Raw genomic sequence first — 16,983 nt, 5'->3', positions numbered from 1 at the left:
TAAAACAATTTCTCATTGTATGGTGACCCCTCCAACACAATAAAATTATTTTGTTGCTACCTCATAACTGTAATTTTACTACAGTTGTGAATCATAATGTAAATATCTGATATGCAAAATATTTGACATGGGATCACCAAAGGGGCATGACCCACAAGTTGAGACCTGCTGCCATAGGTTAATGACCGTGGTTCTGACTAGAGATTTCGCACTGCCTATTTGAGAGCCTGTAACTACCAGGAAGTGGTGGTGCATGCCTTTAATTTCAGCACTTGGGAAGCAGAGGCAAGAGGATTTCTGTGAGTTCAAGGCCAGCCTGGCCTACAGAGCGAGTTCCAGGACAGCCTACACAAATAAATCCTTTCTCAAAAAAACAAAAATAAAACAACAACAAAAAAAAGTGCCTGTAACTTCATGGATACACCCGGGAAACAAGTAAGTGGCTGAATAAATGGGTGGACGGGGCAGCCCTGCTCCTCTGTAGAGATGGCGTGTCCTCTGACACAACAAATGCAGTTATAAAATGTATGTGACACACATTTAGGTGCACGCACACATGTGCGCGTGCACACACACACACACAACCCACAACACTGATTTTAGCCTTTGCCAATTTCGCCTATAGGGACGGAAGCCTTCAGACCTAGAGCCAAGTTCCCTGAGGCGGCAGCACCAGATTCACTTTCTCAGGTGTAGAGACACTCACTTCCCCCTGTGGAAGAAAGCCCGGGCCACTTCCTGTTTTCACTTGCAGCTCAACTCTGTGAGGTCCCTGGTGTAGCGTGTCTGGTGGTGTGTTACGGAAGCTGCCATAAGGCTCACGGCTCAGGAAGCAGATCACCTTGGGGGGAGACCCTGAAGTCAGGGACAAGAGTGAGGGTGGACAGGGGTCTCCAGGGAGGACCGGTTCTTTGGGAAGGTCTGGATTCTGTGCCTTTCACGCCAGACAAAGGAAAAGGGCAGTGCTGTCTGCACAGTGCTCTTCTACCAGGCAAGAGACGCAGAGAAGGAAGATGTGCCTGTGAGAACACTGGGCTCAGTGGGGAGGGTGTCCTTGGGCCACCGTGAGGCAGAAAGCGGTTTAGCTCTTTGTGTCTGACGTACTGCTATCAGGGTCCCTTCAAAGCCTCACCTCATGGGCGTTGACATATCTCATTTGACCTCTTATTGAAATCTGTTAGGGACAGGGGAGTGAGAACAAAAGTAAAGACTTACTCCCCTCCCGCCTAACCATATATCTTATTCCCCAAACATGGCTCTGATGGTTACTGGATGGTCTAAAAATTATTCTTCTACAAAAGCTACAGGTGTGGGGAGGGCGGGGCAAGGCTTGCGTGGTCCACTGATACACAGCAGAGGTGCTGTACCAGGTGTTGAATGGATAAAGGAATGAGGGCTGTCACACGTATGGAAACGTAAATTCTGTAATATCTCTTAGACTATAGGAATTGGGCTGGTGAGATGGCTCAGCAATTAAAGGCACTCATTGGTAAGCTGAAGACCGCAGTTTGATGTCCAAGGTCACATGGTGGCAAGCGGGTACAGACTTAGGAAAGTTGTCCTCTGCGTGTGCTGTGACAGCCATGGACCCACACACATATGCACCCATAAAACAAGTAAATAAAAATGCAATCTAAAAACCCCACAGAAACAAAAAGGAGCTCAGTTTTTTCAGGCAGGACTAGAAAATGGCGTTTCCAATTCAAGGACTCAGAGCCTGTCTCAGACATCGGAGTCCTTGGGGCGGAGGCTTCAGACTCCGCCAGAACTCTCAGGAACAGCCCTGGAGATCCAGGGAATTGGAAAGTCACTTTTTGTTTGTTTATTTGCTTGCATGCTTGCTTACTTGCTTGTTTGCTTGGTCTCTGTATGTAGCCCTGGGTGTCCTGGAACTCTCCATGTAGTCCAGGCTGGCCTCGAACTCACAGAGATCTGCCTGTCTCTGCCTCCCAGGTCCTGGGATTAAAGACATGTATTTTTTTATAGCTCACGATCAACTTTCATTCTTTTTTTCTTTTCTTTTTTTTCTTTCTTTTTATTATTAAAAATTTCCACCTCCTCCCATTTCCCTCCTCCTCCCCCCATTTCTCCTCCCCCTCCCCCTCCAGTCCAAAGAACAGTCAGGGTTCCCTGCCCTGTGGGAAGTCCCAGGTCCTCCCCCCTCCCTCCAGGTCTAGGAAGGTGAGCTTCCAAACAGACTAGGCTCCTACAAAGCCAGTATATGCAGTAGAATCAAAACCCAGTGCCATTGTCCTTGGCTTCTCAGTCAGCCCTCATTGTCAGCCACATGCATCATTTTTAAGGGAAGCAAATGGGGACTTTTCTCTTTTCAAATTCAGACTAGAGACGGTGTTTCTTTCTGTGCAGCGGAGGAAGCTGCAGTATTGGAGGCCGACTCCTTGTCCTGGCTGCAATTCTCTGCAGTTCCACACACTGGTTAGCACAGCAAGGCTACATTTCTTTCATACAGTTAGAAGCCAGGCATCCAAAACGCGGGTGTAGGCACGGCTATCCTCAAAATCCAGTGTAGGCGAGGCCATGTTCCCTCTGCTAGGGACACAGGATCCCTCTATCCCTCTGCCTTCTCTCCGGTGGTTTGCCTGGGCTTGGGACTGTGGCTCTCTGGTCTCAGCCTCCATTGTCACGTGTCTGTCTTCATGTGGTCATATTCTTGTCACTAATGTCATGTTGAATTAAGGATCCCTCTATTCTGATATGACCTCATCTTAATTACTTTGGCAAAGATTGCTTCTAAATAAGGTTACGGTCTAAGGCGATGGGTTTGAGACTTCAACCTATCTCTTTGGGGGTTGGGAAGAGGTGTCACAGTGCAATGACTATATTAAGATTAAAATAGAATTCAGAGCCAGGTGTGGTGGTGCACACCTTTAATCCCAGCACTCAGGAGGCAGAGGCAGGTAGATCTCTGAGTTTGAGGCCAGCCTGGTCTACAGATGGAGTTCCAGGACAGTTAGGCCTACATAGAGAGACACTGTCTTGGGGGAGAGGGAGAGAGAGAGAGAGAGAGAGAGAGAGAGAGAGAGAGAGAGAGAGAGAGAGAGAAAGCAACAACAAAGGATTCAGAACTGGGCATTGTGACCCTTGCCTTTAACCCCAGCGCTAAGGAGGCAGAAGAGGCACATCTCTGTGAGTTTGAGGCCAACTTGGTTTGCATAGAAAATTCTAAGGCAACTAAAGCTATCAAGAGAACCTATCTCAAATAAAATGAAATAAAATTTAAAAAGGATTCTGTTTACCAGCTGACTCACAGAATGAGATTGCTATGAGTTGGGTTGCTACCTCTTGCCTACGTCTACTGTTCGGTCTCCTCCGGACCTACCTTCACCTCAGCACAGGTCTTACAGAGACACTTCCTGTCTGCTTTTCTTTTTTCTTTAGTTTTGTTTTTCAAGACAGGGTTTCTCTGTAGCTTTGGCACCTGTCCGGGCACTAACTCTTGTAGACCAGGCTGGCCTCGAACTCACAGAAATCTGCCTGCCTCTGCCTGCCGAGTGCTGTCTGTCTTTCTTACCAGGTTGCAAGTACGGCCTCGTCCTCTCTTTTTTCATTGTCTGGGCCTACCAGAGCAGACACAAGCTTCCTGAGTAAACCGAGTGTCACAAACCACTTTGGAAACAGCATTTGTCCTCCTCCCGTAAGCCACTGTTGGTGCCTGGTATAGTGCCACACCCCGAGACACTGAGAAAGCTGAGGCCAGCCCGGTCTACATAACAAGTTCTACGTCAGCCTGAGCTTTGTAGTGAGATTCTGTCTTTAAAAAATGGGTGTGTGAGGGGAGGGGAATACTGGTCATGGTACTGCACACCTTTAATCCCAGAACTTGGAAACCAGAAGCAGGTGCATTTCTGTGAGTCTGAGGCCAGCCTGGTCTACATAGCGAACTCCAAGACAGCCAGGGCTATATATAAGAGACCTTATCACCACACACACACACACACACACACACACACACACACACAAAAGGGTGGGGGTGACAAAAGGAAGAGACTATGAAACTGGGAATGAAACAACGGAGGGATGGGAGAGGGAGGAGGGTAAGACCAGGCTTTCATTTTGGCGCTCTTAAGAGTTCTCCCTGCTCACACTTGGATGTAGAGAATTCATAAAAATTGCCACCACCACCCCCAAAAAAGTTTGAAGCCCTTTTACTCAGAAAATCTCTGAACTCCCACCTTCCTGCCCAGCCCTTTTGCTTAATTCTGGTTGCCTCAGTTTCCTGGGTTGCCACCTACCAAGATTTCCCCAGTAAAAAGTGACACCTTCCTGGGTGTTATTTAAACCTCTTGATCATCCCTTCCTCCTCCCTTGGAACTTGGTCACCTAACCATGGCTCACCTCACCCAGGAAAATGTTCAGCGCATTTGAACTCCCTTCATTCATGTATTTATTTTAGTCTTTCCTGCTTTATTTATTTAGTTATTTGATTTTTTTTGAGGTATAGTTCACATCAGGTAAAACTAACCCTTTTAAAACAGTGGACATTTTTCTTATATGATGGCTTTAGAGCACCAGCAGGCTTGGGGCTGGAGAAGTGGCTCGGTGGCTAAGAGCACTGGCTGCTCTTTCAGAGGACCTGGCTTGGATTCTCAGCACCCATGTGGTGGCTTCCACTCTTCTGTAACTCCAGTCCCAGGAGTTATAGACACCTGCCTTCTTCTGAGCTCTGGGGACACTGCAGGCACGTGGAGGTGAGTGTCGGCACTGGCAGAAGTTAGTGGTCTCGAAGCTGGATTCACAGGCAGAGTAAGCTGCTTGACGGGTACTGGGAATCGAACTCTTTAATTATGAAATCTTTTTTTAATGGAAATATTGACTGCTCTTTTTGAAGATTTATTTGTTTGTTTGTTTGTTTATTATGTATACAGCATTCCTTCCAGGTATGCTTGCATGCCAGAAGAGGGCACCAGATCTCATTATAGATGACTGTGAGCCACCATGTGGTTGCTGGGAATTGAACTCAGGTCCTCTGGGAGAACAGTCAGTGCTCTTAACCTCTGAGTCATCTCTCCAGCTCCCTAATTCTGAAAAGTTTAAATTTACATTCATTCATTTATTTTGTGGAGAAGGGGAACAAAAGTGCCACAGTGTATGTGTGTGTGTGTGTGTGTGTGTACGTGCATGCATGTGTGAGTGAGTATGTGTGTGCATATGTGCACACGTGCATGTGTGTAGGTCAGAGGACAGCTTGCATTACTTCTCTTCTATGATGTGGGTCCTAGGTATGGAGCTTAGGTCGTCAGCCTTGGTAACAAGCTGAACCATCCCATCCTACCTTTTATTTTTAATTTTGTTGTGCTGGGCATTAAGCCTAGGGGCTTGCATTGCTAAGTAAGTGTTGTACCAGGGAGTCACTTTCCCCAGACCCAAGAGCTGTTCAAACTAAGTTTTGTGAAAGGCATTCATACTGTCAACAACCTTTGACATCTGTCCTGTCAAAATCAAACACCCATGCAATAAAATGCACTTCCCCGGCTCCAGCCAGGCTGTGCGAGACCAAAGATGGGAGGGACCGCAGGCATTGACTTTGGAGGTGGTGTGAAGCTTACCGGTTTCCTCTGACCTCACTCCTGAGGAAGAAGGAACACAAATGCAGAACCCTCTGTGGGAGGCCCGGCTGCTTGGCAGCTGCACCTCCCCACAGCCTGCCCGCTCTTCTGTGTCTCTGGCTCGACTTCTGTGGTTTTGGTTATTCAGTTCTGTTTCGTCTGACGTGGTGTTTGAGTTTGGAATTCTTCCTTGTGTCCTTGAGCAAATGATACCACATCGTTCTCTCTCCTGCATCCATCCACCTTTGTGAGTCAACGGCAACATTAGTGTTGGTTTCTGAGGGCACTAGTTTTGCACGGGGCTACTCTTCAGAGTCCCAAATCTGCATTTATTTGAACCCTTCCCAAAACAGTCAACAAGTTCAGCAGTCAAAGTTTCTTTTTTTGTATGATTAAGCTTTCTGGGATTTAAATTAAGCGCACCTGAAAGAGTGGGGCCAAAGAAAGGTAATTTAAATTTGATATATCTTTGCAAATAAAGTCATTAGTAATTTTTAAAAATGAATCTTTAATGTGTCCCCCAGGATAGCCTCAAAGCTGTTGATCTCCCAACATCATTCTTGAACCTGCTGGGATCATGGGCCAGCACTGTGTGCTTCTTGAACCAAACCACCTAACAACGTTGTTAACAAGGGCAAAATTTATAGGTTTCTTCAATGAGATCATCTATGTCCCTGGGAGAAATGAGCTAAAATCTAGCTTTCCCAAGTCTTCCTCACTTTCTGGTCAGTCATGACGAGTGCAACTCAAGGGCAGCTCAGTCATTCTTCCCCAAGTTTTTCTTTCTTCCTCCCTCCCTCCCTCCCTCCCTCCCTCCCTCCCTCCCTCCCTCCCTCCCTCCCTCCTTCCTTCCTTCCTTCCTTCCTTCCTTCCTTCCTGCCTCTTTTTCTTGGAGATGAGGTTGAACTATCTAGCCCAGACTGAGCTTGAGTTCACTCCACCTGGGTCATATCTGCCTCCCTCAGCTTCCTAGCGCTAGGACTACAGCTGTGTACTCCCATGCCTGGCCACATTAGTATTTTCTTAAGGGAATAACACTATTTTTTTTTCCATTGTATGCTTTTTCCAAAAGAAAAAAAAATTGCAGTGAGCATATTATACTTCAGCGACAAGAAAGTAAGCTAATTCCTCATGTCTTTACTGTGAGTTCAAATGCATGGCCAGCATTTTATAACAGCCAAAAGCACACGCTTGAGTCTACAGAACAGCTCAGAAAATAAACAGCCCCTAAATGGTGAAGCAGGCGTGGCTCAGCCCTAAAATTTCAGGTCAAGGGGCGCTTTGCCAGAGTGAACCATTCATGTTGCTTCTGCCCCCTTCTGGAAAACTGAAGAAACTGCAGGCTCTAGCCACTCCTTTCTTCAAAGATAGGGACCCTGGAGAGATAGTATTTGAGAACTCAGAGATGACGTTTGGAAAGACTGGCCTCATTACTCGAAACTGTTCATGCTGCAGAGCAAACTAACCCGTTCGCTACCCACTTACTTTCTTTCTTCTTTTTTTAAAAAAAATTCTTTATTTATAATGTTTATTTTTTATTTATTTTTATTTTATATGCATTGGTGTTTTGCCTGCATGTAAGTCTGTTTGAGGGTGTTGGATCCTGGAGTTAGACAGTTGTGAGTTGTCATGTGGGTGCTGGAAATTGACTCTGGGTTCCCCAAAAAAGCAGTCAGTGCTCTTAACCACTGAGCCATCTCTTCAGCCCCTCCCTACCCACTTTCTAAACACACATTTTCATATGTATAAAATACGTAGAAAACACTGACTCTTTGAATACTCTCTCCTCACATTTCTACATTGTAGTGATTGACAAGTACTGCTTTTTTTTTTCCCTAATAACCTATTGACCCCGTTGAAAACCTCACAAGACCCCATGAATGGCCTCTTTATCCTTGGGGGTCTTTTGTCAGTCTGTGCCTGTCTATTTTTTTGTCCTTTACATTTCAAAACAACCTTCTAATTTCCAGGGAACAAAACCTTGGGTTTCATCGTCCCTCACACCACTGGACTTTGCTCATGCCCTCCGCCATTACCTGCCATGTCTCCTGCCACTATTCCCCTCCCGTCCCCTGCCCTCATATCTTATCCACACATTCCTTTTTAGTATTTTAGATCTATTTTATGAGTATAAATGTGTGTGCCTGGTACCTGCGAACATTGAAACAAAGTGTCAGAACTGTGTGACAGACAGTTGTGAGCTGCCATGTGGGTGCTGGGAGTTGAACCTAGGTCCTCTGAAAGACCAGCCAGAGCTCTTAACCACTGAGCTCCCTTACACGTTCTTAAAACTGCAAAACACAAGCCAATCATATTAACAAATTTCTATTTTTTTTTAAGTGTGGATGGGGTGTGTGTAAATCTGGAGGTCAGAGGCAACCTGGCACAGCTGGCTTTATGGGAGGTCTGGAGATAGAACTCCAGCCGTTAAGAACTGAGACATCCCAGCCGGTATTCACTTTGTGTGTGGGAACGCCATGGCATATCATGGAGGCGGAAGACAGTTGTGGGAGTTGGTTCTCTCCTTCTTAGGTGGCCAGGCCTGGCAGCAAGCACTTACCCATGGAGCCATCCCACCGGTTCCTTTGTGCTTTCAAAAAGTGTCTGACACAGCACGGCAGAAATGGGCCATAATGAACCATTCCCTCCTTGATGAACCTGTACACTGTTTCTGGGTTCCAGTTATTCTAGAAGGCTGTGTTGATGCCCCCGTAGACATACCTTATTATGAAGGCAGTTATATTTATTTTATCATTTTTGCACTTTATACATTAAAAGACTTTTCCTCATTCCTTGAAAGGAGGAAGCTGGAGGATCAGGAGTTCAAGGTCATCCTCAACCACATTCAGGCCAGCCTGGGCTACAGGAGACAGGCCACAGCATGTCTTTTTTTGTTTTGTTTTTCAAGATAGGGCTTCTGTGTGTAACAGCCCTAACTGTCCTGGAACTAGGTCTATAGATCAGTCTGGCGTCGAACTCACAGAGATCTTCCTGCCTCTGCCTCCATAGTGCTGGGATTAACAGCATGCACGCCGTCACCTGGCATTGTTGTTGATTTTGAGACAGGGTTTCTCTGTGTAGCCCTGGTTGTCCTGGAATTCCCTTTGTAGACTAGGTTGGCCTTGAACTCACAGAGATCCACCTGCCTCTGCTTCCCAAGTACTGGAATTAAAGGCATGAGCCATAACGCCCAGTCAAAACATTTATTTTATTATGTTTATTTTTGTGTATGTGTACCTTATGGATGGGTATGTGTACATGATGTAGACACTGGTGGAGGCCAGAAGTTTTGGATCCCCCTGGAGCTGAGTTTTAGGTGGCTGTGGCCACTTTCTGTGGGTGCTGAGAACGGAGCGGGGATCCGCAGGAGCAGTATACACTCTTAATTGCAGAGCCGTCTCTCCAGGCTCTTTTGCTATCTGGACTCTGTCGGTTTTTAACAAGTTCTGCTGCGGAAAAAAAGAATCCTAACTTCTGGGCTGAGGATGACATCCCTGGTCCTTATCCCAAACACCACAAACACACACACACACACACACGCGCGCGCGCGCACGCACGCACATGCACACATTGTGTGAGAGGAGGGCAGAGTGATACAGGGAAGGAATAAGATGCAACAAAGAGTGTGTTCTGGCACTGGTTGTCACTGAGGACAAATAGCTAGATCTCCTTGGAGACGTTTGGAAGAACTGTGTAGAAACCACCTAGAACTTTCCGGTCAACACATAGGAGAGCAGTTCATTTATCCAGCAGTCTCATTCTCTACTGGTACCCTCCCACTATTCTGCCTTCCAACCTCCCCTATCTTCTTAAAAAAGATTCTCCAAAAGCACCAGTAAGCCCTACCCCAGTCATCAGCCTAGCCACAGGGTTGGTCGTAGATAACTCACTTTGGTTTATGGCTACAGAGGCCCCAGGCTGTGACTGGGCAGGCCTATTGCTGTTAGGTCGCTGATGGGAGTGCTGATGGCCATGGTGGGGAACACAAGATAAAGCTAACTGCATACTCATGTCTGGGAAGCCAAAAAGTAACTCCCACAATTCCCTTCAAGGCCCTACCCCAGTGATCTAGAGATCTTCCTGCCTCTTAGTGCCAACAGCCTGGAGACCAAGCCTTTAATATGTGGGCCTTGGGAGAATCTTCAGCAGTCAGTCTACAGCATCTGGACTCCGGAAGTGTCCATGCTCAGTTTCAAAAAAAAAAAAAAAAGTAAAAGCATGTCTAATGACATTCCAACACTTACTGAATGGCAAGGATGGTACAAAATGGAGCACAGCCGTTCCTCGTTTTAGTTTTGAAACCAAGTACTATCACTGAGTCGATTTTACCAAAAAAAAAGCAGCAGCTGGGGTGGGGGGGTGGTGACAGAATGTGTCATGTGACTGACACAGGTGGGGCTCGCGAGGCAGTGCCTGTCCTATAAGGGTTTTTTTCCCCCAACTGTTTCATTTCTGTGATAAAATACTTGCCAAGAAGAAATGTAAAGGAGGAAGGGTTTATTCGGATGTAATAGTTGGAGGGACCCAAGTCCACCATGACAGGGAAGGCAATGGGGGTGGTAAGAGGCGATAGAAGTGGGGCCTTGCCGTCAAACCTCAAGACTCATCCCCAGACAGTCACTTCCTCCAGCCAGGCCCTACCTCCCCAAGGTTCCACAGTGTCCCAGTCTGTCATCACCAGATGGGGACTAACCAAACAAACACGAGCCTGTGGAGGACGCGGTATTCAAGCCACACCGCAGCACTCCAGCAGCTCCACTGGCTGCTACCTGACCCTTGAAGAGAGGCCCTCACTCCTTAGGCCGAGTTTGTGACCTTTCAAAGAGAACACAGCCCTTGGCTGACTTATTGTTTACGTGCTTTTGTTTTGTTTTCTTGGTTCGTTTCACCACCATAAGACGTTTTTTATTGTCCCCAGCCAGGGTCAGCTTTGGAATCTCTTCCCGAAACAGCCTCCAAATACTTAAAATCCTACAATTAGCAATTAATCCACTTGATCTCTTCTCATAGTTAAGTGGAACAGGATACATATTAATCTTCTTGACCATTTATCCCTTAGCATGGGTGAACTCATGGCTTTCTCCTGAGAGCTAGTTTTGAAAGAGGAGACACAGAAGAAGCATGCATGCACTAAGCCTGGATTAGAGTGAAGTCACACTAGGTCATCGGCCTAGAAAAGAGCACATGTGTCCTGGGACTTATTTGTAAGAATGTTCTTGGCAGCATGATCATCATGAACTTGAACTAGAAACAATCCTACTATCAAGGATGGAGTGGAAAAATACACTGTAGGGCTCTCGTCCGTGGAATACGATACAACAGTGAAAATAAATGCGTCCCAGTTAGAGCCAGCAAGTTGTTCCAATCTCACAGACGCAAAGCTAGCAGGGAAAACTGTGTAGATACTAAGTAATGTATACGTTGGAAATTTTTTTGGTTTTGTTGTTTTTGGTTTAGTTTGGTTTTCGTTTTGGTTTGGTTTTGAGGGTTTTTGTTGTTTTTAGTTTTTTGGTTCTCTCCCCTGTAGCTTTGGAGCCTGTCCTGGAACTAACTCTTGTAGAGCAGGCTGGCCTCAAACTCACAGAGATCTGCCTCTGCCTCCTGAGTGCTGGGATTAAAGACATGCAACACCACCACCTAACTGCTTTTTTCTCTTTTTCTTTTTCTTTTTCTTTTTTTTTTGTTTTTGTTTTTGTTTTGTTTTTTGAGACAGGGTTTTTCTGTAGTTTTTGGAGCCTGTCCTGGGTACTCACTCTGTTAAAGCAAGTACTGGAGTGAGGGGCCTTTTTTTCTGCTGTCTGAAGATCTGACCACTGAAGCTGGTGAGACATAAAGAGTGTAGAATAAACAGACTGACAGGGGAAATGCACACACATTTATTTACTGTGTGCATGGACAGATCAGGGGGATGAAACTGAGCACCCAGTATCCCAGTGGGATTCAGCTTCCTATTCTCCTCACATGGGAGAGGGGAGTGGGCAGGGCAGGTGGTTTCCGAGAAAGAACGAATTATACCCAGGTGTCTAGACAACAGCCCAAGAACAGGTGCCTCTGGGTCCCTGTCAATTGCAAGCTCCTTTCCCAAGAGTGAATCTTGCCATTTGGTGAAATTACAGAGAGGGCTCAGGACAATTGCGTTCTTTCTAAAAGGCTCCCCTAAGTCAGAGAAAGAGAGGTGAGAGATAGGGGTCAGGAGAACGTGAGAGGCGTTGAGTTCTGAGACCATTTTAAAGTTTTTATATTTTCTCATCAGATTTGAATATCTTTTGAAATATGACATCAAAAATTATTTTTTTTTCTTTATTTTTTATTTTTTGGGGTTTTCAGAACAGGATTTTTTTGTGTAGCTCTGGCTGTCCTGAAATTTGTCCTGTAGACCAGGCTGGCCTTGACTTGAGAGCTATCTGCCTGCCTCTGCCTCCCAAGTGCTGGGACTAAAGTCAGGCACCACCACTACCATTTCGATGTGCACCAGTGACATCAAAATTTCCACTACGTGTGTTAAAAAAAATGCTTCTGCCTCTTTGACACTGCTATGGGATTGTTACTAACAGGCCCCCAGACCTCAGACCAACTGATTCCACGATGGACGTATCATTCAGGCCGTAAAACTCAGCGTGTAGACAACACCACCTGCCAAAACGAAAGCAAAGACTTAATCCACCAAAGTCCATAGTTCTGGGAAAGGCTCTAAGGGTTCTAGCCTCGCTTTTTGGCTTCTGTAGTCTCACTTCTGACTAACTGTTCCTGCTAATTGAGGTGTGTCAACCCAGGATATGATTTAGTGCTTAAAAGCTCACCCTGAGAAAGGCTTGGGGCTACACTGGGATCCCGAACACACTAGTGCATGCATGTGGGGATATGAGACAACTTTGGGGTCAACTCCCTCCTTTCATCGTGTGGGTTCTAGGGGTGGAGTTCAGGCCTGGTGGCAGGTGTCTCTCCTAAGTGGCTTCTCCAGTCCTGACCTTGCTTTTTGAGAGAGCATCTCTCATTGGCAAGGAGCCCACCAAGTCAACTAAGCTGATTGGCCAGCAAACCCTACCTCCCCAGCGGGATCACACAGGTGTCCATGATGTCCGACTTTTTAATTTGAGTTCTAGGAATTAAATTTAAGTCCTCGGGTATGGAGCAGGCACCTTGTAAGAGAGCCATCTTCAAAGTCTAGCCCCTTACTTTGAACCCAGGCTCACTTAAGTTCTCAGGACACTAGCAGAATGAAGCCATGTCCTTTTTCAGAATCTAAGATGAATGGCCCCTAGCCCAGCTCCCAAGAGAGTGCTTGTCACTCTGAAAATGTATGATCTGGGCTTCCAGCATCCAGGTTTCTCCCCGAAGTCTGGTCTTCTACACTCTCCCAAGTGGACAGTCCAGCTCTGCTCACAGAGTCCAACAGTTCCCATATTCCTCTAGCAAAACAGAGGCTATGAACCACACCATGAGTCTTGCGTAGCAACTGTTCCAGAGCTTCCTCTCAGCGCCACTTCCCTGTGTTGGTTCCTTTGTTGTGGTTGTGCCCAAATACATGACAAAAAGCAACTTAAAGGACAGAGGGTCTATCTTGACTTATCGTCTGAGAGAATACAGGCCACCACGAGGAAAGATTAGTCACACTGCATCCAGGGTCAGAAAGCAGGCAAAGATTAACCTACTTTTTAAAATATTGTTTTGCTGGTTTTTTTTTTAGACAGGGGTTCACTATGTCACCCTGGCTAGCCTGGGACTTCCTATGTACAGCAGACTGCCTACAAACTCACAGAGATCCACCGCCTTTGGTCTCCCGAGTGCTGGGATTAAGGGTGTGTGTCACCACACCTGGCTATTTCTTTAATCTTAAAACATTTTCGTGTGTGCGTGTGTGTGTGTGCGTATTGAATCCAGAACCTGGCACATATTAGGTAAGTGCTCTACCACTGAGCTACATCTCCTGCCCTGAGTTTTGTTTTGTTTTTTAATTTCAAAATACTCAATATGCCAAAGTACCAGACTTAGGGTATCCTTTTCTGAGCCCCAAACGTGCATGGCTGGCTGAGAACTACAGCATTTGCGGAGAAAGACGGCGCTCTGGCACTCTGTCAGCCACACAGACTTTTACTTCACGCGTTGATGCCAGAAAGAACAAGATGGCAAAGGGGCTAGAGGTCAGCCAACTTGAGAAGCTCTGTTTTTACTAGGCTAGATCTTAAGTCTGGACATCAACAATGGGCGCTAGGACAAAAGCTTTTGAAATAAATTAGTCAGTCTTCCCATTCCCAATCTAATCCCTTCCCCAACTTCTGGAGGAAACTCTTGGTCTGTGAGATGCCACCAGGAGTGAGCCAGAGTAGGGGGCAGGGTGGGGACAGTAGTGTACCGAGAGCCTGCAGGGTTTGGAGACTGAAGCTCTAAAGACAGATGTAAGCAAATGCCTTGTGGGTGAAACTACGGGGCTAGAGAACTTTCCGTAGCTTCTTTCCCAGTTGACTCAGTTACTGAAGAAGAGCCTGGCTGCTCGCGAGACTGCTGGAGACAGGGCTGTGCTGCTTTTTGACCACGATACAAAAGCGCAGGTCTTACGGAAGGAAATGGGGGCTCAGAAGTATTTGGGTCACATTCACAGGCCTTTCTTTATCTTCATCAGCAGCATCTGATACGTAAACATTTGTTCTACGAGGATGACTGTACGGGACGTACTATTACTGAAGGGGTGGGGGTGTAGTTCAATGGTGAAGCACTTGCAAGGACCTGGGACCCATCCCCACCACCAGAAAAGCAGAAATTGAAAGCTTCGAATCCGGGAGACCTCTCAGGGACTTCCTAGCAAACACTGCCAGACGCCTGCTCTGGCTCTAGGGCTGCCTGCTCTGGCTCTAGGGCTTGCAGCGGCTGTAGGAGTATTCCTACGCTGTCCCCTCCCCCAGATGATGTGACCTAAGGATGTGAGTGCAAGGTCTTTGTGTAGGAAGGACCCTAGGAAGCCTCAGAGGGAGCCTGAGGAAGGCAGGTACAGAAGCTGGTCACACCCAGAGAGGGGCGGGGTGGGGGGCACGGAGCAGCAACAAACAAACGTGAGGCCTGCAGGGCAGTCCAGCTGCTGCTTCAGGCTGCCTCTCAACATCACTCAGGACCTTCCTGTAGGCAAGCCTCAGTCTTGGCACACTTGTGCATGTGTGTCCGTGTGTGTGTCCGTGTGTGTGTCTGTGTGTGTGTCTGTGTGTGTGGCAGGTGGTGGATGTGTTCAGAGAGATATAGTGCCAATGAAGCCAGATGAAGACAATTGTTCTCTGAACCTCGGAGAGCCGTCGGGCCTGTTTTCCGTACCAGGGGCTGCTGCCTCTAAGGCCCACTCTGCCAGGCCGGCAGAGTACCTAACCAGTCTTTCTTGGTGCCTCCTACCTGGGAATCTTGGAATCAGGCAAAGATTCCACGATCTTCCCAAGCTGGAGTGTCCTTCTGTCACAGATGCCATTACTGCGATCACGCTGTGACTGCTCAGAAGCTCAGTTCTGGGGGGATCTTTGTTCCAGGCCTGGAAACCAAGACTGGACGCCATTCTAACTTAACCCCCCGAGCCCCTTCCCTTTCTGTTCCTTGATCTATATCCTCCCAGGACTTGGTTAATAAGAACCAAAAAGACATTTTGCCTTTCACAACCCTTCTCTAGGGCAATAAAACATAAACCTTCTGCTTGATGGGAAATATAAAATGTTGGCTAGAGGGCCATAAATTAATCATTCAAGTTCTATCCAGGCACCCTGCCTGCAGTGGCTCCTTCCTTTGTCTCATGGGGACCCTAAGTGGTAACAGCAGCTGGGGCTGAAGGACAGTCTCCACCTCAGCTGCCACTGCTCTCTGAGTCAATGGGCTGGGGAGGGTCTGACAACATCAGTGTGAGGCCTCCGTTGCTAGGAGACCCCTTGAGAAAACGATGCTTCTGATTGCACAAAGCAATATTGCAGGTGTCCTGAGCCTGGAACACTTTCCTTCCTCCCTCTGGGACCACATCATCAGAACTGCCAATAAGTTTGCTTAACAGCACACACACATACCGCCTCTAACAATAACAATACAGCCCCTCAGCCACAAGCTCTGGCAAGAAAGATCTGAGCAGCAAAGCCTACTTGCAGATTACAAGTAACAGAGGTGATGGGATAAGGGAAACATAGCCTCTGGATATGGTCCCTTGGAAGGCCACTGTCACCTGCCCCTCACCTTCCATCCCTAGAGTAGCCTGTAAGATGACTGGCTTCCTTTCCACCCTGCGCCCCTCCCCCAGAAGGTTTGCATGTGCTCTCTCTTTCCCTTGTCTCTGAAGACACAGAGATACGAGGAAGAACCCAAACAAGTAAACCTATTGCTGCCCAGTTTGCTATCAAAGATTACCTCCCTGGGGGGCTGGAGAGATGGCTCAGTGGTTAAGAGCACTGACTGCTCTTCCAGAGAACCCGGGTTCAATTCCCGATACCCACATGGCCGCACACAACTGTCTGTAACTCCAGTTCCAAGGGATCCAACACCCTCATACAGGCAAAACCAATGAACATGAAATAAAAATAAATCATTTAAAAGAAGATCACCTCCCTGTGTCCTCTAATTATAATCCTGCACAACTGTCCATAAAAAGTCATCTCTCAGATGGGTGTGGTGGATGGCATACACCTTTAATCCCAGCACAGAGGCAGAGGCAAGCAGATCTCTGGATTTGAGGCCAGCATAGTCTGTAGATCAAGTTCCAGAACATCCAGGGCTACACAGAGAGATCCTATCTTGAAAAAACAATAGATAGATAGATAGATAGATAGATAGATAGATAGATAGATAGATAGACAGACAGACAGACAGAGAGGTAGATAAATAATAGCTAATGTGGGATGTCCTTCTGTACATGTGTTGCTTTTATTGGTTGATGAATAAACTTGTTTTGGCCATTGGCTTAGCAGAATAAAGCCAGGCAGGAAATCCAAACAGATGTATAGAGAGAGTAGCAGAGTCAAGCAGATGCCATGTAGCTGTCAAAGGAGAAAGATGCCAAAACATTACCGGTAAGTCACAGCCTCATGGTGATACACAGATTAATAGATATGGGTTAATTTAAGATGTAAGAGCTAGTCAGGAATATGCCTGAGCCATTGGCCAAATTAATGAACACTGCAATTAATATAGTTTCTGTGTGATTATTTGGATCTGGGAAGCCAGAAACGAAAGCAGAGTCTCTGCTTACAAAGAACCTTTCTTGAGTTGGTTGCTCACTGCTTCCAAACCTAATGACCTGAGTTTAATCCCTGGAACCACGTGATAGGAGAGAACTGATTCATACAAGTTCTCTGATTTCCACACATGCGCTATATGTGGCATGTGTGTCTACACACCCAGAAATAAAATAAGGAAATATAATTTTATATTACTTAGACACATAGAACTTAGAAAAGTCAAACAG

The sequence above is a fragment of the Myodes glareolus genome, chromosome 11 (assembly GCF_982192425.1).
Source record: "Myodes glareolus chromosome 11, mMyoGla1.1, whole genome shotgun sequence".
Lineage (NCBI taxonomy): Eukaryota > Metazoa > Chordata > Mammalia > Rodentia > Cricetidae > Myodes > Myodes glareolus.
Note: the sequence above shows the minus strand (reverse complement) of the source record.